The sequence below is a fragment of the Coregonus lavaretus genome (assembly GCF_964263955.1).
Source record: "Coregonus lavaretus genome assembly, chromosome: 19".
In the NCBI taxonomy this organism is placed as follows: domain Eukaryota; kingdom Metazoa; phylum Chordata; class Actinopteri; order Salmoniformes; family Salmonidae; genus Coregonus; species Coregonus lavaretus.
The window spans coordinates 46,695,436-46,702,675 of record NC_140006.1 but is presented as its reverse complement, the minus strand read 5'-3'; the positions used below and the strand labels follow the sequence as shown (position 1 = coordinate 46,702,675).

The window sequence follows — 7,240 nt, the reverse complement described above, 5'->3', positions numbered from 1 at the left end:
ACAGGTAGATATAGGTTAATAAACAGACAGACAGGTAGATATAGGGTCATAAACAGACAGACAGGTAGATATAGGGTCATAAACAGACAGACAGGTAGATATAGGGTCATAAACAGACAGACAGGTAGATATAGGGTCATAAACAGACAGACAGGTAGATATAGGGTCATAAACAGACAGACAGGTAGATATAGGTTAATAAACAGACAGACAGGTAGATATAGGGTCATAAACAGACAGACAGGTAGATATAGGGTGATAAACAGACAGACAGGTGGATATAGGGTCATAAACAGACAGACAGGTAGATATAGAGTCATAAACAGACAGACAGGTAGATATAGGGTCATAAACAGACAGACAGACAGGTAGATATAGGTTAATAAACAGACAGACAGGTAGATATAGGGTCATAAACAGACAGACAGGTAGATATAGGGTCATAAACAGACAGACAGGTGGATATAGGGTCATAAACAGACAGACAGGTAGATATAGGGTCATAAACAGACAGACAGGTGGATATAGGTTAATAAACAGACAGACAGGTAGATATAGGTTAATAAACAGACAGACAGGTAGATATAGGTTAATAAACAGACAGACAGGTAGATATAGGGTCATAAACAGACAGACAGGTAGATATAGGGTCATAAACAGACAGACAGGTAGATATAGGGTCATAAACAGACAGACAGACAGACAGACAGGTAGATATAGGGTCATAAACAGACAGACAGGTAGATATAGGGTCATAAACAGACAGACAGGTAGATATAGGTTAATAAACAGACAGACAGACAGGTAGATATAGGGTCATAAACAGACAGACAGGTAGATATAGGTTAATAAACAGACAGACAGGTGGATATAGGTTAATAAACAGACAGACAGGTAGATATAGGTTAATAAACAGACAGACAGGTAGATATAGGTTAATAAACAGACAGACAGGTAGATATAGGGTCATAAACAGACAGACAGGTAGATATAGGGTCATAAACAGACAGACAGGGAGATATAGGTTAATAAACAGACAGACAGGTAGATATAGGGTCATAAACAGACAGACAGGTAGATATAGGGTCATAAACAGACAGACAGGTGGATATAGGGTCATAAACAGACAGACAGGTGGATATAGGGTCATAAACAGACAGACAGGTAGATATAGGGTCATAAACAGACAGACAGGTAGATATAGGTTAATAAACAGACAGACAGGTAGATATAGGGTCATAAACTGACAGACAGACAGGTAGATATAGGGTCATAAACAGACAGACAGGTAGATATAGGGTCATAAACAGACAGACAGGTGGATATAGGGTCATAAACAGACAGACAGGTAGATATAGGTTAATAAACAGACAGACAGGTAGATATAGAGTCATAAACAGACAGACAGGTGGATATAGGGTCATAAACAGACAGACAGGTAGATATAGAGTCATAAACAGACAGACAGGTAGATATAGAGTCATAAACAGACAGACAGGTAGATATAGGGTCATAAACAGACAGACAGGTGGATATAGAGTCATAAACAGACAGACAGGTGGATATAGGGTCATAAACAGACAGACAGACAGACAGGTGGATATAGGGTCATAAACAGACAGACAGGTAGATATAGGGTCATAAACAGACAGACAGGTAGATATAGGGTCATAAACAGACAGACAGGTAGATATAGGTTAATAAACAGACAGACAGGTAGATATAGGGTCATAAACAGACAGACAGGTAGATATAGGTTAATAAACAGACAGACAGGTGGATATAGGGTCATAAACAGACAGACGGGTAGATATAGGGTCATAAACAGACAGACAGGTAGATATAGGGTCATAAACAGACAGACAGGTAGATATAGGGTCATAAACAGACAGACAGGTAGATATAGGGTCATAAACAGACAGACAGGTGGATATAGGGTCATAAACAGACAGACAGACAGACAGGTAGATATAGGGTCATAAACAGACAGACAGGTAGATATAGGTTAATAAACAGACAGACAGGTAGATATAGGTTAATAAACAGACAGACAGACAGGTAGATATAGGGTCATAAACAGACAGACAGGTAGATATAGGGTCATAAACAGACAGACGGGTAGATATAGGGTCATAAACAGACAGACAGGTAGATATAGGTTAATAAACAGACAGACAGGTAGATATAGGGTCATAAACAGACAGACAGGTAGATATAGGGTCATAAACAGACAGACAGGTAGATATAGGGTCATAAACAGACAGACAGGTAGATATAGGGTCATAAACAGACAGACAGGTAGATATAGGGTCATAAACAGACAGATAGGTAGATATAGGGTCATAAACAGACAGACAGGTAGATATAGGTTAATAAACAGACAGACAGACAGGTAGATATAGGGTCATAAACAGACAGACAGGTAGATATAGGTTAATAAACAGACAGACAGGTGGATATAGGTTAATAAACAGACAGACAGGTAGATATAGGTTAATAAACAGACAGACAGGTAGATATAGGTTAATAAACAGACAGACAGGTAGATATAGGGTCATAAACAGACAGACAGGTAGATATAGGGTCATAAACAGACAGACAGGGAGATATAGGTTAATAAACAGACAGACAGGTAGATATAGGGTCATAAACAGACAGACAGGTAGATATAGGGTCATAAACAGACAGACAGGTGGATATAGGGTCATAAACAGACAGACAGGTGGATATAGGGTCATAAACAGACAGACAGGTAGATATAGGGTCATAAACAGACAGACAGGTAGATATAGGTTAATAAACAGACAGACAGGTAGATATAGGGTCATAAACTGACAGACAGACAGGTAGATATAGGGTCATAAACAGACAGACAGGTAGATATAGGGTCATAAACAGACAGACAGGTGGATATAGGGTCATAAACAGACAGACAGGTAGATATAGGTTAATAAACAGACAGACAGGTAGATATAGAGTCATAAACAGACAGACAGGTGGATATAGGGTCATAAACAGACAGACAGGTAGATATAGATTCATAAACAGACAGACAGGTAGATATAGAGTCATAAACAGACAGACAGGTAGATATAGGGTCATAAACAGACAGACAGGTGGATATAGAGTCATAAACAGACAGACAGGTGGATATAGGGTCATAAACAGACAGACAGACAGACAGGTGGATATAGGGTCATAAACAGACAGACAGGTAGATATAGGGTCATAAACAGACAGACAGGTAGATATAGGGTCATAAACAGACAGACAGGTAGATATAGGGTCATAAACAGACAGACAGGTAGATATAGGTTAATAAACAGACAGACAGGTGGATATAGGGTCATAAACAGACAGACGGGTAGATATAGGGTCATAAACAGACAGACAGGTAGATATAGGGTCATAAACAGACAGACAGGTAGATATAGGGTCATAAACAGACAGACAGGTAGATATAGGGTCATAAACAGACAGACAGGTGGATATAGGGTCATAAACAGACAGACAGACAGACAGGTAGATATAGGGTCATAAACAGACAGACAGGTAGATATAGGTTAATAAACAGACAGACAGGTAGATATAGGTTAATAAACAGACAGACAGACAGGTAGATATAGGGTCATAAACAGACAGACAGGTAGATATAGGGTCATAAACAGACAGACGGGTAGATATAGGGTCATAAACAGACAGACAGGTAGATATAGGTTAATAAACAGACAGACAGGTAGATATAGGGTCATAAACAGACAGACAGGTAGATATAGGGTCATAAACAGACAGACAGGTAGATATAGGGTCATAAACAGACAGACAGGTAGATATAGGGTCATAAACAGACAGACAGGTAGATATAGGGTCATAAACAGACAGATAGGTAGATATAGGGTCATAAACAGACAGACAGGTAGATATAGGTTAATAAACAGACAGACAGGTAGATATAGGGTCATAAACAGACAGACAGGTAGATATAGGGTCATAAACAGACAGACGGGTAGATATAGGGTCATAAACAGACAGACAGGTAGATATAGGGTCATAAACAGACAGACAGGTAGATATAGGTTAATAAACAGACAGACAGGTAGATATAGGGTCATAAACAGACAGACAGGTGGATATAGGGTCATAAACAGACAGACAGGTAGATATAGGTTAATAAACAGACAGACAGGTAGATATAAGGTCATACACAGACAGACAGGTAGATATAGGGTCATAAACAGACAGACAGGTAGATATAGGTAATAAACAGACAGACAGGTAGATATAGGGTCATAAACAGACAGACAGGTAGATATAGGGTCATAAACAGACAGACAGGTAGATATAGGGTCATAAACAGACAGACAGGTAGATATAGGTTAATAAACAGACAGACAGACAGGTAGATATAGGGTCATAGACAGACAGACAGGTAGATATAGGGTCATAAACAGACAGACAGGTAGATATAGGGTCATAAACAGACAGACAGGTAGATATAGGGTCATAAACAGACAGACAGGTAGATATAGGGTCATAAACAGACAGACAGGTAGATATAGGGTCATAAACAGACAGACAGGTAGATATAGGGTCATAAACAGACAGACAGGTGGATATAGAGTCATAAACAGACAGACAGGTAGATATAGGGTCATAAACAGACAGACAGGTAGATATAGGGTCATAAACAGACAGACAGGTAGATATAGGGTCATAAACAGACAGACAGGTAGATATAGGGTCATAAACAGACAGACAGGTAGATATAGGGTCATAAACAGACAGACAGGTAGATATAGGGTCATAAACAGACAGACAGGTAGATATAGGGTCATAAACAGACAGACAGGTAGATATAGGGTCATAAACAGACAGACAGGTAGATATAGGGTCATAAACAGACAGACAGGTAGATATAGGGTCATAAACAGACAGACAGGTAGATATAGGGTCATAAACAGACAGACAGGTGGATATAGTTAATTGTCCCATTGACCCATGGTGTATGTGTGTGTGAGCATCTGGGTGTGTGTGTAAGCGTGTGTGTGTACATACTCGTGCTGCGTTGTAGATCCTGAAAATTCTACTGATGATGTCCTCCTCCAGGTCAGCTGATACAAACTCTACCTGGATTGGCCCCTGGCGATGCACCCCGTTCTCTGGCCAGTACTGAGGACACAGCTAACATACACACACACACACACACACACACACACACACACACACACACACACACAGGACAGGGAGAGAATAAAATAACTTTTAGGTGGAACAGGAACCAAAACGATTGATAAAGATAAAGATATCCACATAGTGACTGTGAGTAATAACTCTTACAAATGAGAGGGATTCCCCAGACCTTGGAGCAAAGTAAGCTGGGCAACGGCACCAAGGTCTGGGGAGGAGCAACGGCACCAAGGTCTGGGGAGGAGCAACGGCACCAAGGTCTGGGGAGGAGCAACGGCACCAAGGTCTGGGGAGGATGTCGACTTCTCTCCGACATATCAAATATACAGTGAGGGAAAAAATTATTTGATCCCCTGCTGATTTTGTACGTTTGCCCACTGACAAAGATATGATCAGTCTATAATTTTAATGGTAGGTTTATTTGAACAGTGAGAGACAGAATAACAACAACAAAAAATCCAGAAAAACGCATGTCAAAAATGTTATAAATTGATTTGCATTTTAATGAGGGAAATAATTATTTGACCCCCTCTCAATCAGAAAGATTTCTGGCTCCCAGGTGTCTTTTATACAGGTAACGAGCTGAGATTAGGAGCACACTCTTAAAGGGAGTGCTCCTAATCTCAGTTTGTTACCTGTATAAAAGACACCTGTCCACAGAAGCAATCAATCAATCAGATTCCAAACTCTCCACCATGGCCAAGACCAAAGAGCTCTCCAAGGATGTCAGGGACAAGATTGTAGACCTACACAAGGCTGGAATGGGCTACAAGACCATCGCCAAGCAGCTTGGTGAGAAGGTGACAACAGTTGGTGCGATCATTCGCAAATGGAAGAAACACAAAAGAACTGTCAATTTCCCTCGGCCTGGGGCTCCATGCAAGATCTCACCTCGTGGAGTTGCAATGATCATGAGAACGGTGAGGAATCAGTCCAGAACTACACGGGAGGATCTAGTCAATGATCTCAAGGCAGCTGGGACCATAGTCACAAAGAAAACAATTGGTAACACACTACGCCGTGAAGGACTGAAATCCTGCAGCGCCTGCAAGGTCCCCCTGCTCATGAAAGCACATATACAGGCCCGTCTGAAGTTTGCCAATGAACATCTGAATGATTCAGAGGAGAACTGGGTGAAAGTGTTGTGGTCAGATGAGACCAAAATCGAGCTCTTTGGCATCAACTCAACTCGCCGTGTTTGGAGGAGGAGGAATGCTGCCTATGACCCCAAGAACACCATCCCCACCGTCAAACATGAAGGTGGAAACATTATGCTTTGGGGGTGTTTTTCTGCTAAGGGGACAGGACAACTTCACCGCATCAAAGGGACGATGGACGGGGCCATGTACCGTCAAATCTTAGGTGAGAACCTCCTTCCTCAGCCAGGGCATTGAAAATGGGTCGTGGATGGGTATTCCAGCATGACAATGACCCTAAACACACGGCCAAGGCAACAAAGGAGTGGCTCAAGAAGAAGCACATTAAGGTCCTGGAGTGGCCTAGCCAGTCTCCAGACCTTAATCCCATAGAAAATCTGTGGAGGGAGCTGAAGGTTCGAGTTGCCAAACGTCAGCCTCGAAACCTTAATGACTTGGAGAAGATCTGCAAAGAGGAGTGGGACAAAACCCCTCCTGAGATGTGTGCATACCTGGTGGCCAACTACAAGAAACGTCTGACCTCTGTGATTGCCAACAAGGGTTTTGCCACCAAGTACTAAGTCATGTTTTGCAGAGGGGGTCAAATACTTATTTTCTCTCATTAAAATGCAAATCAATTTATAACATTTTTGACATGCGTTTTTCTGGATTTTTTTGTTGTTATTCTGTCTCTCACTGTTCAAATAAACCTACCATTAAAATTATAGACTGATCATGTCTTTGTCAGTGGGCAAACATACAAAATCAGCAGGGGATCAAATACTTTTTTTCCCTCACTGTATATGTATACTGTTCCGCGGAGGGTCCTCTTCAGACAGACAAATCTCCCAACGAATTGCAGGTTTGGGTAGGCGGGGTTTAAAATGCGGGCGGGAATTGTGCTCATGTTTAGCTAG

At 41.2% G+C, this 7,240-nt stretch overlaps 1 pseudogene across 1 annotated transcript in view; it reads right to left on the bottom strand.

Moving 5' to 3' along the window:
• The window catches only part of LOC311146333 (receptor-type tyrosine-protein phosphatase mu-like), a 94,261-nt pseudogene that overhangs the window by 5,269 nt on the left and 81,752 nt on the right, over positions 1–7,240 (bottom strand). The window contains exon 13 of the transcript in view: positions 5,056–5,181. The product of the transcript in view is annotated as a receptor-type tyrosine-protein phosphatase mu-like (transcript). The remainder of the gene's footprint in view (positions 1–5,055; positions 5,182–7,240) is intronic.